This window comes from Lynx canadensis, chromosome A1 (genome assembly GCF_007474595.2).
Source record: "Lynx canadensis isolate LIC74 chromosome A1, mLynCan4.pri.v2, whole genome shotgun sequence".
Lineage (NCBI taxonomy): Eukaryota > Metazoa > Chordata > Mammalia > Carnivora > Felidae > Lynx > Lynx canadensis.
Window position 1 is genome coordinate 195387960 of NC_044303.2, and position 21542 is coordinate 195409501.

Here is a 21542-nt window from a genome sequence, read left to right on the forward strand (position 1 = left end):
GTCATTTTATGGCCAGACTTACATGCCAGGCAGAGGCTCTCAACAGCAAGAGACTATGCTTATACATTCGGTTCAGTTTAGAAAACATTTATTAAGGATAAGCTATGAGCTTTTTATTTCTTTTTGTATGCCCAGAACTTAATCTTTCAGCAATACACAATTGATATGGAAGGGACATGAACAAGAGGGGGCCAAGGAAGAGAAAAGGGCAAGAGAAGAAGATGAGAAGGTTCTGCTGACAATTCTTCATCAATGATGCCATGACAGTATGACCAAGGACTTGGAAAGCTCTCTAGAAATAGATCTCATTGACTGAACAACCTTGAGTTGTTTATGAGTGAACAGCAATTCTATAGCCTCCACATTGGAACTATCTGGAGTAGGCCTCCAACCCTACCCTGAATGTTCATAGTTGAGCCTACAAGGTTGAGGGATAGAGGTTGAGAAATAAGTCTTACTCACTACTGAATTGAATCCAGTAGGGTGTAAAAACCAGGGAAAGGTCACTTACTAAGCTCCTTCCCCAGATTCCTTTAACTCTAAGAAACTCAATTGAGTATTGTACCCACTGTCCCATTTGGCTCTGCCAAAGAGTCAAGTTATAGAGAAAAGAAGGAAAGGGATAAAAAAAGAGAAACTAATTCACTGTGATTGGGATTAATCCCACTCGAAGCCTCAATCCATGTTAGCAGGTAATCCAGTTAGTACAGTTTTCATGGGGAGCTTGGATAAATCCTTTAGCCTCTTTCTGGAACCACAGGCCCCTGAACAGCTCAGCAGTCATGAGGATATCCATCAATAACACAGGAGATCTGGCACTTTTCAGGCTTATCAACATGTTAGCCCAAATCAAGACCCCACTCAGGGTCGGAGCCTTCCCAGACATCACTAGCCCTTGCTGAATCTCATCTTGATAGTTTTAGATTACCCAACCCAGCTCTTACACTTTTAATCTTGTACTTCTCAAAAGCAATTTTATGTGTGCTTAAACTATTGTTCCCAACCAGAAATCCTTGAGATTAGGAATTGTGCTTTAGATATCTACAGACAGTCCACAGAAACACCCAGAATAGAGCTTGACACAGAGTAGGAGCTCAAAAAACATATCCGCTAAAATGGGTTATTAATAACACTACCCTCTTAGAAACTAAGTTCAATACATATACCAATAACATGGAGTTTGGGTACTGGCCTCACCCTTCTCTCTAGGTTACCATAATATGCTCTGCCACTATCTTGGGACTCATAATTTCACCTTGTAAATGGGAATGCAAATTTGTGTATAATTCTATACTGTTCTGGGCAAAATCATGCAGATAAAATTCAACTCTAATATTTCCAATCTATGTTTAAATTTTTTTATTGTGGTAAATGTATATACCATAAAATTTAGCATTTTAACTTTTTTTAAGTTTATTTATTTATATTCAGACAGAGACATAAAGAGTGAGTGAGGGAGAAGCAGAGAGAGAGGGGGAGAGAGAATCCCAAGCAGGCTCCACGCTGTTAGCACAGAACCTAATGTGGGGCTCAGTCCCACAAACAGTGAGATCATGACCTGAGCTGAAATACAGAGTCAGACACTTAACAGACTGAGCCTCCCAGGAGCACAACATCTTAACTGTCTTTAAGTGCATAATCCAGTGCCTTACCATTATCTATTTCCAAACTTCTTCATGATCCCAAACAGAAACTCTGTACCCATTAAACAATAATTCCTCATTCTTCTCTCCCCCCAGCCCTGGTAACTTCTTATTTCTGTGTCTATGAATTTGCCTATTCTAGGTACCTCATATCAGTGGAATCACAATATCTGTCTTTTGTATCTGGCCTATTTCACTTAGCATAATGTGTCAAAATTCATGAGGTTGGGAAAAATAAATCCCATGTCGTAGCATGTATCTGAATTTCATTCCTTTTTCTGGCCAAATGATCCTCTATTGTATGTATGTACAATACGTGTACATTTTATTTACTGATCGATCTGTTGATAAAGATTTGGGTTGTTTCTCTCTTTTGGCTATTGTGAATCAAGCTACTATGAACATGGGTCTGTAAGTGTCTAAGTCCCTAATTTTAATTATTTTGGGAATATACCTAGGAGTGAAATTGCTGGATCATGTGATAATTCTATGTTTACCTTTTTTTTTTTAAATTTTTTTTTCAACGTTTATTTATTTTTGGGACAGAGAGAGACAGAGCATGAACGGGGGAGGGGCAGAGAGAGAGGGAGACACAGAATCAGAAACAGGCTCCAGGCTCTGAGCCATCAGCCCAGAGCCTGACGCGGGGCTCGAACTCACGGACCGCGAGATCGTGACCTGGCTGAAGTCGGACGCTTAACCGACTGCGCCACCCAGGCGCCCCTATGTTTACCTTTTTGAGGAACTGATTTGCTTGCCACAGTAGCTGAACAATTTTACATTCTTACCAGCAATGCACAAGTGTTCCACATCCTCTCCAACACTTGTTCATTTCTGGGTCTTTTGTTGTTGTTGTTTTGTTTTGTTTTGTTTTGTTTTTTTATAATAGCCATCTTCATGGATGTGAAGTGCTATCTCATTATGGTTCTTATTTTTATTCTCTAATGATGAGTGATGTTGAACATCTTTTTCTGTACTTATTGGTCATCCACACATCTTCTTTGGAGAAATATCCATTCAAATTTGTTGCCCATTTTTAATTGGGTTATTTTGTTTCTGTTGTTAAGTTGTAGAAGTTCTTTATATTTTCTAGGTGTTAACCTTTTATCAGATATATGATTAGCAAATATTTTCTTCCATTCTGGTTGTCTTTCTAATCTGTTTTTTATGCCTCTGTCTTTCTCTTCTTTGTATATGGCCCTCTTTTCCCCTTACAGATCACATATTCTCAATGTATTTATACTGGTCCGTGAATACCCAAGAGGCCCCAGAGAGCCTTCCCAATAGCATCAGTGCACCCTAATTCAGCTACTATTCTCTTTCATCCTCATCATGATCATCATGATTAACTATTAGCAGCTATCTCTTATTGTGAGTTACAATGTGTCTGATACTCTAATATGAAGGTTAGGTACAATTTCTCTTTATAGCAACTAAGAGAGTCATGCTACCATTATTCCCATTGACAGATAAGAAAACAGATTCAAGTTAATAACACAACGAAGAGAAGACATGTAGTGGAAGGTTTTCCAATTAATGTTAATCCATAGAAGCTCTCATATCAAAAGAGATTATATCAACTAATTTACACTAAAATGCTAAATGACATACCTCTAACCAGGCCATCACTATTAAAGGCCATGTATTTATCCAGTGGAATTCCTTTCATGGTGGACGTTTCAGAGACAAAGTCAGGGCTATTTTAGAATAGTTGGTACATGCCAAATTATTATGGATAGGTAATTGCTTGTTCTGCTCATAAGCAAGGACAATTCTCACACAAGTCTCCTGATTACCTAACAGTTAAGGAAAAGAGTACTCCTCCTTGACAAACTCAGTCAATGAACTATTCTCTGGTGAAAAAGCATTGAGCAATATGGAGTGTCTGAGAAGCTCTCAGATCTGCTTCTAACTGTGTGGCCTTAGTCATTTCAGATATTACACGGAAATTAGTGTTTAGCTGAATTTTTTTCCCCATATGCTGAAGCCCCAGCCACCAATGTGATGGTATTTGGAGATGGATCTTTGAAAGTAAATTAGGGTTAGATGAGTTCATGAGGGTCGGGCCCTGGTCATGGGATTGATATCTCTCTTTTAAGAAGGAAAGATGCCAGAATTCTTTCTCTCCACATGCATGCATCAGGGAAAGGCCATATGAGGCCATATGAGGACATAGCAAGAGGGCAATCATCACCAAGCCAGGAAGAGATCTTACCAGAAACTCATATGGCTAGAACCTTGATCTTGGACTCTAGTCTCCCAAAAGGTGAGAAAATAAATTTCTGTTGTATAAGCCAACTGGTCTATGGTATTTTGTTATGGCAGCCCATGCTGATTAGTACATTAGCTATAGAATCTTCAGTGTCTTTTACTGTCTTCCAGGACTTATTTTTCTGTTAGATGACTATACAATGCCATTCCATCTACGGGTCACCTAATGTTACCTCATTTGCCTAGTAAGCAGTCCTACATTTGACAGAAGGATCAATGATTTAACACAGCCTAGTAAGCGAAGTCAGGAAGACACCATGTCTGCAAGCTGTGAGTATGTTTTATCAACAGTGACATGAGTAAAATACCTGGGTCATTGCAATAACTTCCTTCTTTGGCTGTTGTATGGACCAAACAAGCATAGAATGTGCCTACCACCAATGCACTGAGTTTTCCCCTGAAGTCATATGATTTTTTTTTTCCTTCTTTACCCTAAATTCCTATCATATGCAGTGCTGCAGATTTGCAACTAAAACTAAAGGGTTTAAAGTCAGACTGTACCACTTGCAAGCTGGATAAGTTTGAGAAAGTCAATTATTCTCTCTTAGCCTTATTTTACTCATCAGGAAAACAGTGGTAACAATAACTGCTATTTGTTATTCTATTTTGAGGGAAAACATAACAATTCACAGAGTAAAGAGAAGTTCTAATTCCATCAATAATAGATTAGCTTGTATTGAACTAACCCAGCTACAAATAATAATAATAAGTTGTGAATGAGATACTTTTTAAAAAACAAGACTATCTTAAGGCACTTAGAGTGATCAAAAGCAGGCAGTAACTGGAGTGTATTCTTTTTTTTTTTTTAAGTTTATTTATTTATTTTGAGAGAGAGAGAGAGAGACCGCTAGAGAGAGGCAGACAGAGGGAGAGACAGAATCTCAAGCAGGCTCCATGCTGTCAGCACAGAGCCCAACATGGGGCTTGAACTCATGAACCATGAGATCATGACCTGAGCAGAAATCTAGAGTTGAGACTAATAACCAACTCAACCATTCAACGCTCCTGGAGTCTATTCTATCCATGAAAGCAGGAAGCCACAGGCTTAAGATCCATGTTTATTTTTTCCTGAGGACATCTCTGGTCCACATGGTGCAGACTACATTGTATTCATCCAGAAAGCTGCAGTCTTATTGGCTAAAAGTGTCAGAAGATTTCATTGCTACCAGAGTTGCTCAAAACTGATGAAAAAGATACAGGAAACCTATAGAGTGGGAAGCACAAAAACCTGAGTGTAAACATTTCTCAAATCTTCGGCCCACTCCAGAATAGAGTGAAGACAGGCTCAGTGAGTTCAGCTGAAATCAACAGTGGAAGGCAACAGGCCTAACATGGCATTTTAGCCACTGCCCAGTTCAGAGGAGACAGTTTTGGGGGGTTTAACCACATTAGAAATGCTTGATAAATGCCTTGGGCTTTCCCTTAATGCTCCAGAAAAGCTGTAACACAAGGGAAAGATTCTGTCTCAGAATTAAGGGATTCTCATAAGGATTAAGAGCAAATGAGAAACATACATATTCTAAAGATGTATCAAATCAATCCTTCACAAGTTCAACATGATGACTCAATCTTCCTAAGAGAGGGACAAGTTTTTTAAACATAAAGTATCTACAATGGGGCACCTGGGTGGCTCAGTCAGTTGAGCGTCCAACTTTGGCTCAGGTCATGATCTCATGGTCTGTGAGTTTGAGCACTGTGTCAGGCTCTGTGCTGACAGCTCGGAGCCTGGAGCCTATTTCAGATTCTGTGTCTCCCTCTCTCTCTGCCCCTCCCCCGCTCATTCTCTCTCTCTTTCTGTCTCTCTCTCTCTCTCTCTCTGTCAAAAATAAACATTAAAAGAAAATTTTAAAAAAAGTATCTACAATGCATCATCCACAATATCCAATATTACTGTATGTGAGAAGAAAAGAAAAACACAACCAAAATCAAGGGAGAAGGCAAGTAATAGACATAGACCCCCAGAGGGTCATAGATGTAATTATCAGCCATATTAGGAATGGGTTCAAAAAGTTAAATGAAAAAAATATAGTTATAATGAATAAAGAGAGGGAATTAGCAAAAGGGAAATTTAAGTTATAAGAAAGAACCAAGTGGTAATTCTAGCAATAACACATGTAATGTTAGATATGAAATACTCATTAAATGGAATTAACAGCAGAATGAAAACTACAGGCAAAGGGGTTAGCAAACTTGGAAGGAGATCAATAGAAATTACCCAATTTTAAGAAGAGAGGGAAAAGTATTTGGAAAAATGTGAACAGAGTTTCAATGACCTAAGCATCCTAACGTGTGTAATTAGAAACTCATAGGGATATGAAAGAGAAAAATGAATAAAATGTAATTAAAGAAATAATGGCTGAAAACTTTCCAAATACTGTGAAAAAGATCAAATCAGAGATAAAAATCACAGAAAACACCAAGTACAATTAATATAAAGAAAATCCTATATCAGAAATTCCTACAAGTGAAAGAGAAAGAGAAAGATCTTAAAAACAACCAGAGGGGGCGCCTGGGTGGCGCAGTCGGTTAAGCGTCCGACTTCAGCCAGGTCATGATCTCACGGTCCGTGAGTTCGAGCCCCGCGTCAGGCTCTGGGCTGATGGCTCAGAGCCTGGAGCCTGTTTCTGATTCTGTGTCTCCCTCTCTCTCTGCCCCTCCCCCGTTCATGCTCTGTCTCTCTCTGTCCCCAAAAAAAAAATAAATAAACGTTGAAAAAAAAAAAAAATTTTAAAAACAACCAGAGACAAAAGGCTTATTAAATACAGAAGATAAAAATATTATGATGACTGATTTCTCCTCAAAGAGAACAGAAGCACTATAAGCCAATGCAATAGCGTATTTAAAGTTGAAAAAAATAAAATTGTTAATGTATAAATCTATATCCACTGAAAATATCCTTCAAAACTGAAGGTAAAATAAAACACATTATTCAGATAAATAGATGTTGGGAGAATGAATTACTAGTACATCTGTACATACAAGTGGTAAAGGAAGTTTTTCAGGCTGAAAACAGAGGAAATGAAGACTGAATGAAACTTTAGATTTATAGAAATTTCAAACACCAGAACTGATAAATAGGTAGGTTAAAATGAAATTTAGATATCTATTTTCTTCTAATTTCTTTAAAAGATAAATGATGAATTACATTTTACATAATAAACTACAATATGGAAAACAATCTTTGCAACTTGAGCTAGGCAAAGATTTCTTAGATGCAACATGGAAAAGATGATTTATAAAAGAAAAAAATTGACAGACTGGAGTGCATCAAAATTCAAAACATCTACTCTACAAAAGACACTGGTAAGAGAATGAAAAGAGGGCAGACAGGAGAAATATTTGCAAAACACATGTCTGGCAGTAGACTTTTATCCAGAATATATAAAGAACCTTCAAAGCACAATAAAAGTAAACAAGCCAATTTTTTTTTTAAGTTGGGAAAAGGATTTGAATAGACATTTCAATAAAGAAGACATGTGGATGACAACTAAGCACATGAAAACAGGCTCAACATCATTAGCCATTAAGAAAATGCAAATTAAAACCACACTAAGATTCTACTATACATCTATTAGAATGATACCCACCTTTCCACAAAAAAGAAAAAGAGGCACATGCTGGAGAGAATGGGGAGTATATTAATTTCCCAGGACTGCCATAATAAATCATTACATACTTGGTGGTTTAAAACACAGAAATCTTGGGGCGCCTGGGTGGCGCAGTTGGTTGAGCGTCCGACTTCAGCCAGGTCACGATCTCGCGGTCCATGAGTTCGAGCCCCGCGTCAGGCTCTGGGCTGATGGCTCGGAGCCTGGAGCCTGTTTCTGATTCTGTGTCTCCCTCTCTCTCTGCCCCTCCCCCGTTCATGCTCTGTCTCTCTCTGTCCCAAAAATAAAAAAAAAATAAAATAAAATAAAAAAATAAAAAAAAATAAAAAATAAAACACAGAAATCTGTTCTCTCACAGTCTGGAGGCTAGAAATCCAAAATCAAGGTGTCAGCACAGACATGCCCCCTCTGAAGTCCTCTCAGAAGAATCCTTCCCTGTCCCTCCCTAATTTCTGGTTGTTGCTGGTAATTCCTGGTGTTCTTGGCTTGTTACTACATGACTACAATTTCTACCTCTATCTTCACATGACTTTCTTCCCTCTATTTGTGTGTCTCGAAATCTCTCCTTAAAAGGACACCAGTCATTGGATTTAGGGCCCTCTCTATTTCAGTCTGACCTTACCTTACCTTGATTATATCTGCCAAGACACTATTTCCAAATAAGGTCACGTTCACCAGTCCAGGGTTTCAAAAGTCAACATATCTTTTGGGGGACACAATGCATCCACAATACAGAACAACTACAACTCTCAGAGTTACTGGTAGACATGCAAAATGTTACAACCATTTTCCAACAGAATTTGGCAGTTTATTATAAAGCTAGGTATACACTTAACCATGTGACTCTAACAACCCCACTCTTAAGTCATCCAAGACAATGAATATTTCTGTGGACACAAAACCACTATAGAAAAGCTTATAGTAACTTTATTTATAATAAGAAAAACTCTTGGGGCACCTCAGTGGCTCATTTGGTTAAGTGTCTAACTTTTGATTTTGGCTCAGGTCATGATCTCACAGCTTGTAAGTTTGTGCCCCAGGTCAGGTTCTGCACTGACAGCATGGAGCCTGCTTGGGATTCTGTCTCTCCCTCTCTGTCTGTCCCTCTCTCATTCGCGTGCACACGCATGTGCATGTGTTCTCTCTCTCTCAAAAACAAATCAGCAAACATTAAAAAAAAGAAAGGGGCGCCTGGGTGGCGCAGTCGGTTAAGCGTCCGACTTCAGCCAGGTCACGATCTCGCGGTCCGTGAGTTCGAGCCCCGCGTCGGGCTCTGGGCTGATGGCTCAGAGCCTGGAGCCTGTTTCCGATTCTGTGTCTCCCTCTCTCTCTGCCCCTCCCCCGTTCATGCTCTGTCTCTCTCTGTCCCAAAAATAAATAAACGTTGAAAAAAAAAAAATTTAAAAAAAAGAAAAAAGAAAAAGGAAAACTCTTAATAGACGCAATAATATGGACGAATCTCAAGGTATTTTCCTATATGAAGCTCTCATGTACTGTTGGTGGGAATATAAAATGGTCCAAACACTCTGGAAAACTATTCAACGGTTTCTTAAAAAGTTGAAAATCGTCCCACCTCAAGACCCAACAGAAAAGAAAACCCATATGAACCAAAAAATCTTCAAAGCCACTTTATTTGGAATACCTCAAAACTGGAAATAACTATCAATAGGTGAGTGGTTAAACAAAGCATGGCATATTCCTTCAGTGGAATACTACTCATCAATAAGGAAAAAAGCTAATAAAACCTAAAATAGTATGGATGAATCTTAAAAACATGCTGATTTAAGGAAGCCAGACTCAAATTCTAATGCTGTGCGATTTCACATATATTTAGTCTTTGAACAGGCAGAACCATTACATGCTATTAGACAGGGAAGCAGGGGTTTCCTTTGAGAAAATGGGGACTGGCCTGTGGCATATAGGCACTTACTGGGGTATTGGAAATGTTGTGAATTTCTTGACTGGGATCGTGCTCTCATGGGTATATATACAGATATATTTACTAAAACTTACCAAGTTGTACACATAAGATTTGGAGATTTCACGGTATGTATGTTTTATTTCCATACCATTTATATAATATGTACCCAGTAGAGTCTCCAGCAACCGTGCCTTGGACACAGTTTGCACTCAGTTTATGCTAGTTGCTTCATTGGAATTGTCTACCCCTGCCAACTTCACAGCTGAGAAATGGGATCTCCTACGGATAGTGGCATGGTCTCTACATTTGTATCCACATCCAGTGTCTAGCATAGTGCTGACACTCAAAGATATTTGTTGAATAAAAGAATGAATGGGTTCAATGCATGCAATACCAGAATTACAAGTGAAGGTTTTCCATTCTAACCTCTCATTCAATGCATAAAACCCCCTCCACTCTTAGCTTCCTTGTATGAGGTCACCTAATCTGGGTTGTACTTTAACCTGGCAGGACAATCGTCATTTCACAAGGCAAACTATTTCATTGTTGTCCAGCTTACATTGAGCAAAAAAAAAAAAAAAAAAAAATCTCTTTCTCCAATATTTACTTTTAGGACTAGCAGGGGACCTCACAGTGTAATTACAATCGCCTTCCTCACGGCAGGGGTAGGACTGGCCTCTGTGGAACAGGAAACAGGGCTAGGACTAGGGCCAGGTAGGTGAGGCACCAGCCTCAGGGGCAAAACTTAAGGAGGAGGCAAAAACACAGTAAGCAAGATAAACAGTATCTTCACAAAATATTTTAAGAAATCAAATAAGCAAACTGGAGCCCACGGAGCAAACCACAGCCCACCAGGGCAAACCTCAAAAAGCTTAATGAAGCTTTTCTCTTCGGGCTGAAGCACAGGATTACATTTCAAGCTTCACCAAACCATTGCCTATTTTTTTAAGGGATATTTTTGTTTGTTCTTTAACAACCCCCCGAAGCTAAGGCCTCCTACGCCGAATAACAAATGAATCCACCTCCCAGCGTGCCCTGAAGGCTGCTTTTCCATCAAGCAAACTTGGAGTCAGTCTTCTAGTGATAAAGCAGCCTCAAGGATTATAGTCTGCCTTTTCGGAAAGTGACAAAACAGACCTCCTGGAGCAAGTATGTACATAACCAGCTGTGATGTTGCCCAGGCCACTTCAGGAGAAACAAAAGAGGAGGTGGGAGGTTCAAATCAAGACAGCATTTGCTCCTTTATTGCCCTCCCCCTTTTCTTTCATTCATAACGACCTAAAGCACGGAGATCCTCAGAGCTATCTTCCTTCAGCACCTACCCAATGCTGGACACTGTGCTTGGTACCTGTCATGCTTATTTCTTAATCTTCAAAACAGCCTTGCAAATGAAGCACTGTTGTTTGCCTCTGACTCTCTAAGACTCGGAGATGTGAAGTATCGAGCCCAGGATCGCACAGCTGACTTTGGTGGTAGGACTAGGAGTCAAATCTGTATCCTCTGATGTCAAAATGGTGTACTCTTCAACCTGCCCCAGATAAGAGCCCTGGACCTAGTTCCTGGGCAGTAATTCTCCAACTTCACTCATTTATTCTCATCTTGATTTTGCCAGATCTGTGTACAAGTACCATAATCTGCACTATGATATACATAAGATTCTTTTTTATAAGTCAACTCATTTTTGCTTAAATAAATTTTAAATAGAACAGAAGTAAAATTTCAAAGAAACTTTAGATCAATTCATGAGTTGAAAATGAATATCATTTGTCATATGTGCAAAATATATACAAGGCAAGCAACACAAAGTCATTAAATTCTGCCCAGGCACTCTTGCCTACCTAATGCTGTGACCTGGAGACCTGTACATTCTGCTAAAAAAGGGACATAAGCAAGGGCTTGAGAGGTGTTAAAGTCAAATTAGAACCCAATAGAGACTTTGCCTTTAACGGAATACCTACTTCCATGTCTAGGTGACACTAAAATTCACCTTGAGCACCCCCTGTGGCTGGGGTTCCTCACACACTCAAGTACTCCAGAATCTTTCAGTCATGCAGTGTCTTATCCACAACACATTCCATCCCAATCACCATGACTGAAGTCTTTAGAGTGACAGGAAGTTGGGAGACCCATATTCTTGTATGGACTCTACCACGCACCAGCTATAGGATCTGAGGCAACTTACATCAACTTTCTACACTTCAGTTTCTTCCTTTTTTTTTTTTTTTTTAAGTTATCTCTATGCCCACTGTGGGGCTTGACCTTACCACCCTGAGACTAAGAGCTGCAGGCTCCACTGAATAAGTCAGTCAGGTGCCCCTGAACCTGTTTCCTTATCTATGAAGAAGAGAAAGATTATTCTATAATCTCTTCCAGATCTAAAATTCTCTAAATTTAATCTCATCTTGCCATTTATAGGATTTTCCCCAAATTCTGTTATTTAAATTTTATTCCTATGAATTACAGCTCTATGGCCCTCATATTTGCCTTTGGGTAGGACAAATATAACATAACTTATCATGGTAAGATTTGAAAACCTTAATAGGGATCAGTCTATCCAACTGCTTTTAGATGATTACTTAAATAGAAGGTCCTTGAGTATAAATGCATTATTTGATTCAAGTGTCACACAGAGCCAGACAAATGAATTCTAGAACTGGGTCTGCCCCTTATATGTTTGGGGGACCTTGGGCAAGTATCTTACCCTCAATGACCCTGTGCCCTTATATAAGCCTGGGTGAATAATTCCTATCCTCTCTTACTTTATAGAGTTGTTATGGGAATGAAACGATCTCACTGATGAGAAAATACTTGAAAAAAAGAAACCCAAGTTCAACATATTATAGGATTATTCTTACTGTCAGATGAGATAAGAGATGGCAGGGCACTTTGATAGCCTTATATAAATTGTCACTTGACCTTGTACAAGTCAGTCAGTCTCTCTTGGCCTGCTTTCTCATTTAAGTAATAAACCCACTTAGGCCCCTTTTATCACTAAAATTCTATAGTTCAAGGATTGATTTATTGTCAAATATGATTACTGTTACCCCACAGCATATCACAGTCAGAATCGCAGCAAAATAGATAATAAAGGAGGACCAGTACCTGAAATGGAAGGAGCGCTAGGATGAGAGGCAAAAGTTCTGGGTTTGAACTTCAGCTTTGCCACTCCCTAGGTTTGTGGCCTTTGGCAGGTCGTAAAACCAAAAGTTGGGCTGAATCGTTGTGGAACAGATCTTTGCCGTTTATGCCTCTCTAGCATCTATGCCTCTTCTTGCTGTGCTGACTCCCCACCGATCTTCTGGGGAACTAGCCCTACCCTAAGCCTCATCCATATGGCCCGTGTGGCACTGACCCCAGTCCCTGAAGCTCCATGATCCTGGAACACATGATTAGGGCCAGACCAATGCTGTTTCCATTTTCCTGGTCATAGTGATTGACTCAGGGATAGGCACTCACCCAAAATGGTTCATTGAATCCATATCCCAGGGTCTACTGGAATGCTTAGGGAGAAGTTCTTTTCCTAATGTGATTGTGAGCTGTAGGGATCGTAAAAACCTGGAGTCTTCCTGGTCTCCCACATGGGAAGAAGCTTCTGTGAATGACACCAATCCAGCCCTGCCTGAGGACAAACACCCAAAGTTGTGTAAGCCCCTAAGTTATCTTTTCAGCTAAAGCTAGATCGAGTGTGTGTCACATGTAACTGAAGGAATTCTGACTGATACAATGAAGTTTCCAGACTTGCCCAGTAGAGTCCTGGAAGTTCCCTAGTGGTGCCTTGGGGGTCACTGAGGCAAGGCTTAGGCAGGCCAAACTAACTGACAGGATGTAGGGCAGGCCCATGTGCCCCATTTAAAAAGACCACCTTCTCCTTTATTGCTTTTATACAGTGGACACCAGGTGGGATTTGTTTTGAGGACAGGTTCCAAGAATACTTGACTGGACGCTTTCCTGCAGAGCTCTCTTTCTGGAACCCAAAATATGAACCTGTAAGAGGCAGGGGTTCTTGATCTTAACCCTCCTAGAGTAAGGGACAAAACTCAAAGGCTAAAAGTAGGGAGAAGGAAGGGCTTTCCACAGCTAGAAAGCCTTTTCCCTGTTAAAACAAAATAAAACAAAAAAACAGCCCAGCTCAGCCCAGCTGAGAGCCACCATGGCAGCCCAAGAGTGCCAGACATTTTGGCTTTTTAAGAGGAGATGGACACCTGGATTTTTACGTGGAAACCTTTCTGATTTTAGCTCTTGGCAACTAAGGGGATAGAATTTTCAGTCACCTTTAAGCCAAGCAAGATACATCTGCAAACTGAATTCAAAATGTGCATCACGACACTTCCTTCCTGAGTTCAGAAAAACTCTTCAGTGGGTCTCAGAGTTCCATGACATCATATGACAAACTCAATAGGCATGTCCACTTAGGTGCTACCCTGAGGAGAGCTCCAGAGTTTCCAGTTAGACTCCCCTAAGGGTCTCCATAATCTAGAGAAGTTTAAAAACCCCCGATCTACCAGGAGAAGATTACCCTAGAAGTGTTGCCAACTGTGTGAGTATGCATGCGTGATGGCACACTGTCTCCCCAATATTCTTTTCTTTCAGAGCGAAAAGGCCAATCCCTCCTCTCTTCTTTCCCTCACTCTCCCCTCAATGAGAAAGAACATTATACTACCATCAATAGTTACTGTGCCCAGCTAGCAGGGAAATAAAAGTTCATGGGCTGTTGATCCAGGTTTAACCCTTGGCAAAATTTACCTCTGCCTACCCTGGCACAAGGCAGATCACAGAGAAGCACATTTGTTCTTGGTTGGGAGGTGGGGCCATTGCGGGACTGGTGCCCACCAGCTGGTGTTAGGGAGCAGGTCATATCTGCTTCTCTCCCATGAGCAACTGACACCAGAGGAGACTCATTTGTTGGCTCACTTCTTTGTTCATTCATTCATTCATTCATTCATTCATTTACCAAGTAAGCCACATTGAAGGCTTCCTGTAGACAGAACTGTACTGGAGTTCAGGAATATACAGACTCTGTCCCTGTTCTCAAATTCACAGCTAAATAATTGTTTATTTTCATAATACGCTTTTCAGTTTACTCTGCAAACTCACTCCTACTATTATCTTCACAATTGCCCTTGCAACCAGCAAGGAAGGAGAAATTATTCCCATTTTAGATGAAACCAAAACTACAGAGGGTTAAATTAGAGCCAAAGTAAAGGTTCAAACAGGTCTAATGTTGCCGTTAGCCTAAATCAAAAGGCTGAAAACTCCATAATAAGAAGAGATGTTATTTCTGCCCAATGTGTCAGTATTATTAAGGTATCAGAACTCACTCTACCAGCTTTGGAACAGAAATTTTACAAGAAATATGCCCTGATTGAGTATGAGAGCACTGGCCATTGTAGGAGGTTAGGAAACAGGGAACAAGGGCCTCACAGATTTCATCTCTGTTACTATGAAAGAAGTTATTACTGTGGTTCCTATTAATAACTACTACTACTAATTAAACCTTTCCTTACTCTAGGATAACCCATTGTTCCAGATTTCCCAGTACTAGGGAGGTTCAGAGATACAAGACTTTTACTGCCAAAGCCAAGACAGTCGTGGACAAAGTGGGAAGGTTGGTCACGCTGCCTGTGTCAGACACAGGGCTAGAGCCTTATGTGTGTTCTGTGGCTCCTTCTTCCTGAACCCCAAAGCAGAGGTCCAATTAGCCTCACTTAACAGACGACAAAACTGATTTCCCAAGAAGGTGAAGTACCTGACTTAAGCAGCAGAGCCAGGTTTAAACCAGGTTCATCTCACCCAAACACCTGCCCTTACCAACATCTTAAATGAAAATGCTAGCTCCTTGGAGATAGAAATTGATCCTCCTCTGTTGAGACAGAAAGAGAGAGAGAGAGAGAGAGAGAGAGAGAGAGAGAGAGAATCTCAAATCACCTGCTGACATTTAAAATAAAATAAAAAGAGTTGTGTATGATATCCTGGCCACAAGTCTAACAGTGCGCCCGCTGATGATGGAGCTCCCTGCACAGCATTGCAGAGAGACCAGACTCTCAGCAGCAACAGGGGTGGGTGGGCAGGAAAAGAGCAACATTCTGTGTTATACTCACTCTGTTCCCACCATGCAGCATACTGCCCCTCAAGCAGTCTTCACTCACTAAAAATATCTCGCCAAAAGCCTGTTGAAATCCTGAATGAATGTTAAGATTCTTTGGGCTGTGGAGAAATGTTTTGGCCACCTTTAATTCAGTAGTGCACAAGCTCTACTCATTCAAAGCCTAACTTGAATAAATATATATATATGCATTTATGTGTTTCCTGCTAGCATCTAAATTGTTCTTTGAACTGAATACATTTCCATTCCTACCCCCATCAAATCAACTTCCAGGGCATGGGTTGCATTAATCTCACAAACAGTGTCCCTTTCCCCACTTCCCCAAACACACGCAGACACCAGTTCCTGTTTTATTTTTATCATGGCAATTATGGAAGGAGGGAGGAAGGCAGGAAGGGAGGAAAGAAGGAAGGGAGGGAGGAATATTTTAGCTTTTGGCAACTAATTGGAAGGAAGGGAAAGAGGGAGGGAGAAAGGGAGGGAGGGAGGGAGGGAAGAAGGGAGGAGGGAGAAAGGAAGAAGGGGGTAAGGAAACAGACATACAGATATGTATAATTTTTAAATTGCCCTACTATTTCACAGGGCAAATAGATTCAATTGAAATCATAGCTAAAATGTTTTTCATGCAACGAATAATAAGTTTTATACATGTTAAGAGATGCTTAATATGAGACCCTAATTACTGAAAAACAAAACATCCTGCAGTTCACGACGCTTTCTCTCATTCATTAGCACAGGTAACCTAGTTGCAGGGAAAAGACTTGTACTTTACAGATGAATAAATCCAAATTCCATGTCAAGTCCTTCTTTTTGCTAAAGCGCTAAGACTAGAGTAATATTCTTGCCCAGTCCCCTAAAGGTCATTCTTATTAAATATTCATAGTGTTTCTTAACAGGGGTAGGGGTATTGTTGTCATTTGGGATGGAACCTCGTGTTGTTGTTGTTGTTGTTGTTGTTGCGTAGGGCAGGATTATTCTGTATATCACAGGAAAAGGGCATCCCTGACCTCCTGTCTACTAAATGTCAGCAACGTCCCCCTCCATTGTGACCAACCCAATGGCACCAACAATTCCAAATGCCCCCTGAGGGGAGGGACACTATTGCTCCAGTAAAGAACCTTGCCAGGAAAGCAGTCATAAGAATAGTCAACAAGCCATTCGAGATCTTCACACTGCCCCTGTGCATTTGAATAGCCTTATCCCATCACACCCCATGTCCTACTCTACCTTGTCAACTCCACAAACACTCTCTGAGCAGTCATCCTGTTCCAGGCACTATTCTAAGTGCTAAAGATACAGACAGCAGTGGACAGAAAAGATGAGGTTCCCACTCTTGTGGACATTCTAATGTGTCAGTAAAGGCAGGCAAAGAAAAAGTGAGCTCATATTATTTCAGGCAGTGCTGTGTGTTAGCAGGAAAAGTAAAAGAAGGAAGGAAGGAAGGAAGGAAGGAAGGAAGGAAGGAAGGAAGGAAGGAAGGAAGGAAGGAAGAGAAAAGAAAAGAGAAAAAAGAAAAGAGAAAAGAAAAGAAAGATGCCAGCAGCTGAGGGAAGGGAAGCAATTATAATTGGCAGGGTGAACAGGGGAGGCCCCTTGGTTGGAGGTGACATTTGCATCAGGAGAAGAGTCATGCAAAGAACTGGGGAAGAGAGTTCTAGGAAGGAAAAGCAAACACAGAAAACCTGAAGAAAAGTCTGGCATAACAGGACAAGCAAGGACAGTGTGGCTAGAGCAGAATCAGCAAGGCAGAAGCAAGGAGATGCGGTCAGAAGGGTTGGCAGGAGCCAAACTTGGCAGGAGCCAAACCAGGATCTCCTGGTTTCTCAGGATATTTCACACCTCCACGTCTTTGCTCTAGGTGTTCCAATGCCTGGAATGTCCTTCCCATTCCTTCCACCTAGAAAACTTGATTTTGTAATCCCCTTTGTAAACCTTCCCCTGACTTCCCTAGGTTTTAACTAATGACCGTCTTCTTTCTTGCTTCTATACTTTACACACATTGTACTTGATGAGCCAAATCACCTGCAGTCAGAGTAGTTCTGTATCCTTGGGCAAGATACCCAACCTCTCTGGGCATTGGTTTCCTCCTTTTCAAAACCAGAGAAAACTTTAGTCCCCTTGAGTACTATTGAGTTAGGGTGAGGATTAGAGTTAATTTAAGTGCTTTGAACATTGCCTTATACACAGTAAGTTCTCATCCAATGTTGTTATAAAACACTGTATTACACTCCTACAGGTCCATGTCTCTCCAAATAAATTCTAACGTCCCTTGAAGGCATGACGTGGGTCAAGTGTCTTCCACATGTGTCCTCCATAACTAATATTGTGCCTGAAACATAGCAGATGCCCATAAATATGGTAGAAGGGAGGGAGAAGAGGAAGGCAGGCAGGCAAAGGATTAGAAAGCAAGAGAAGAGAGGCCTTACACTCTTCAGATTGTTTTCACATCACTTTGCATATTGCATTTTCATAGCAACCCAGTGAGCTGGCAGAGAAAGATCTATTTGTCTCATTTCACATATAGGACGACAGAGTCCCAGAGAGGTGATTGACTTGCTCTTCACAGTGAATGACTGACTCCAGAGGGCTCATACCACACATGGCTACATCTAAAGCATAGGACATCCTCATTGGCCTAAAAATAATCACTAGAATCCTTCTGTTTGCAGAGGACTTTGTGTTTGTGACACATTTAAACACTACTGAACTTTTGCAACATTCCACTGGGGTGATCAAAGTTGACTCTTTCTACTTTCCAGAAAAGGAGGTTGGGGTCCAGAAAGCTTAGGACTTGCATTCACTGGCATTAGGACTGGATCTAAAACCCGGGATTTCTGGCCCACATCCCAGTGCTCCCTCCACTCTAGCATGGCTTTCCCGCAGCCACGGGACCAGAGACCCAGCCAGATGTTCCTGGGTTTTGTTTAGACTCGTCTTCCCTGTTTGTTCCGGTTTCCTCATGGAGGAAACATACCCATTTTTTTTTTAATAATAAAAAAGGAAAAATATTTATTGTCTAACAAATATCTGGGTCATACTCAAAAATGGTCAGAACTGCTTTCCTGAGCCAATTGCTATTCTAGGCACAGTCAGTGACTCACTGGCGACCTTGGACAAAAAAGAGGTAAGCTTTATTCCTCTGAGAAGTTTCTATTTCTCAGAACCCAGAGTCACAAGCAACACAGTTTCTGACAAGATCTCCCCATTGTCCAAAGCCTATATGAGCCCTCCAGAGACAATAGACCCAGGCCCTCCAGCATTTGACAGATTTTGACAAACCCATTTTAGCCTGAAGCCACCAAATAGTAATACAACCTGGAACTGATCAGTCTATTAAGCTAAAATTTAAGTGGCTTTCCCAAGATCTTTTAGCTAATGAGTAGCGCAGGTATGACCAGGATGCACCTCATGATTCCCAGTGTGATGATAATGGCAGACTCACCTGACATCTTCTTTGTTAGGTGTGCCCAGAAGAAAGTGCACAGAATCTTCTAGAGCTTCCAAATACTAAGGGATCACAAGACTTAGAGCCCAGTATCAGTGCAGTAGGAACAATGTCCAGGTAAAAAAAGGATTAAATGGACTTGACTTGTTCCTTTCTCAGTACATAAAATAACTACCCCAAAATTAAATGTTACCTGGAGAACATTTCTGTAGTTGTTCAACCAATATGTATTTATTGAATGTGTACTAAATCAAGTATGATGTTAAGTGCCAGGCAAACATCTTTGAACAAAAGCTTCTCTTGGGGCTTATAGTCTAGTCAAAAAGGCTGATGTCAAATAGACAATCACACAAATAATTATTGAACTAGATGATGGAAAATATAAGAGCTAAGGGAGTATATAACAGGAGACCTGATCAAGTCTGGAGGATAAAAGTGGGCTTCTCTGAGGAAGTAATATTTAAGCTGAGCCAGATAAGCCAGAAGGAAGAAAGTGCTTCCTAGGCAGAAGGAACAACATGTACGGAGACCCTGAGGCATGAAGAAGCATAGAAAACTTAAGAAATTGGAAGCATACTTTTATGGATAGAAAACAGGGTAGACGTGTGGAGAGGTGAGATGACAATTAGGCAGAACACAGAGTTTCAAAGACTGAGTGGTTAACAGTAAAGAATTTAGGCTTTAATCATAACTGCATCTTCCCAAGGAGCATTAGGCCTCCCATCCCATATGGAAATACTTGGAGGAGCCAGGCCCTGAGCCCATGTCAGGTGCACTCCCTAGGGAGTGGTCAGAAGGCACTGGAGTTCATGTGCTCAAGGACTGAATATAAAAGAAATAATTTCTCAGTATCCCTTCACTATCTTTCTTCAAGCCAAAGAAAACCAATGTCCAATGTGATGGCTTGACCTAGCAAGAGCCTTTAAATACACTTAACTCAGTGATGCAAAGTCCAAATGTTCCACAAGTAACAAAACCAAAGTCAAGTAGATCTGTCTTGGTACTTTTGCTTTCAGTTCCTAATCCCCAAAGATACAGATATTTTACCTCTACCGGACTTTTTAATTTTTTTTAATGTTTATTTTTATTTTTGAGACAGAGGGAGACAGAGCATGAGTGGGGGAGGGGCAGAGAGAGAAGGAGACACAGAATCTGAAACAGGCTCCAGGCTCCAATCTGTCAGCACAGAGCCCAATGCGGGGCTCGAACCCACAAACCGTGAGATCATGACCTTAGCCGTGATCCACCTTAGCCGAAGTCGGACGCCTAACCGACTGAGCCACCCAGGCACCCCAACCTCTACCTGACTTTTAATGGCAATTACAGATGATCAGAGTAGAAAAGAATCTTAAATGCTTGATGATGATGATTTTATAGACCAGCATGTTATACATGTACACAATGTACACACATTCATATTTTCACAGCATGGAACCTGCTTGAGATTCTCCCTCTCTCTCTCTGCCCCTCCCCCACTCTCACTCTTTCCATCTCTATCAAAATAAATAAACTTAAAAAAAAAAAAAGAATAATCTCTCCTCTGAAAGTAGAAATGATACATTCACACCAACATTTTCACCGTAAACAGACAGACCAGCCCTGGAAACCAGTGACCTAGTCCCTGCTGTCCAATACTGTAGCCACTGGCTATGTGTGGCTATTGAGCAGTTGAAATGTGGTGAGTTGAAATTAAGATGTGCCATAAGATACATGAGACTGCAAAGATTCAGTAAGAAAAAAAGATTTAATATCACACTAATTAGCATACACTGATTGCAGGCTGAAATAATATTTTGGATACACCGGGTTAAACAAATTATTTTTTTTAATGTTTGTTTATTTTTGAGAGAGAGAGTGCACACAAGGTGTTGGCCGGGGCGTGGGCAGAGAGAGAGAGGGACACAGAATCGGAAGCAGGCTCCAAGCTCTGTGCTGACAGCAGAGAGCCCAAGGCGGGGCTCGAACTCATGACCTGAGCTGAAGTGAGATCACGACCTGAGCCAAAGTTGGATGCTTAATCGACTGAGCCACCCAGGCGCTCCTGGGTTAAATAGATTACTAAAATTAACTTCACCTATTTTACCTTTTTAATACAGTCACTAGGAAATTTCAAATCACTGATGAGGCTCACACTGCATCTGTGCCAGACTGTGCTGCCTATTCTCCCGTTGTACAGATGGAGAAGTTCAAGAGAGAATCTTTGGACAAAGTAAACAACAAAATATAAAAGACAGTGCTGGCAGTGGGATATGGACACGGCGGGAAGAGCATCGAGCGGCATTTAGGAAACAGGGGCTCTGATTTTGGCTCCGTTTCACACGCACCAGGTGAGCTAAGTGAGGGGTTCTGCCTGGCTGTGGTGCGGGTTCCATGCTAAAGTGACCACCTCGGGTGCGTCGGGTGGGGTGGAGCTGAGGTCTCTGACAGCTCTGATGATCTGACCCTCTCACCCTCCCACCCCCGGGGCAGGCCATCACTTACACTGCCCGAGATTGGAGGCTAAATTTCCATCTTTATAAGAATCCCCAGAGAAGGAGACCTGGAGAACCCC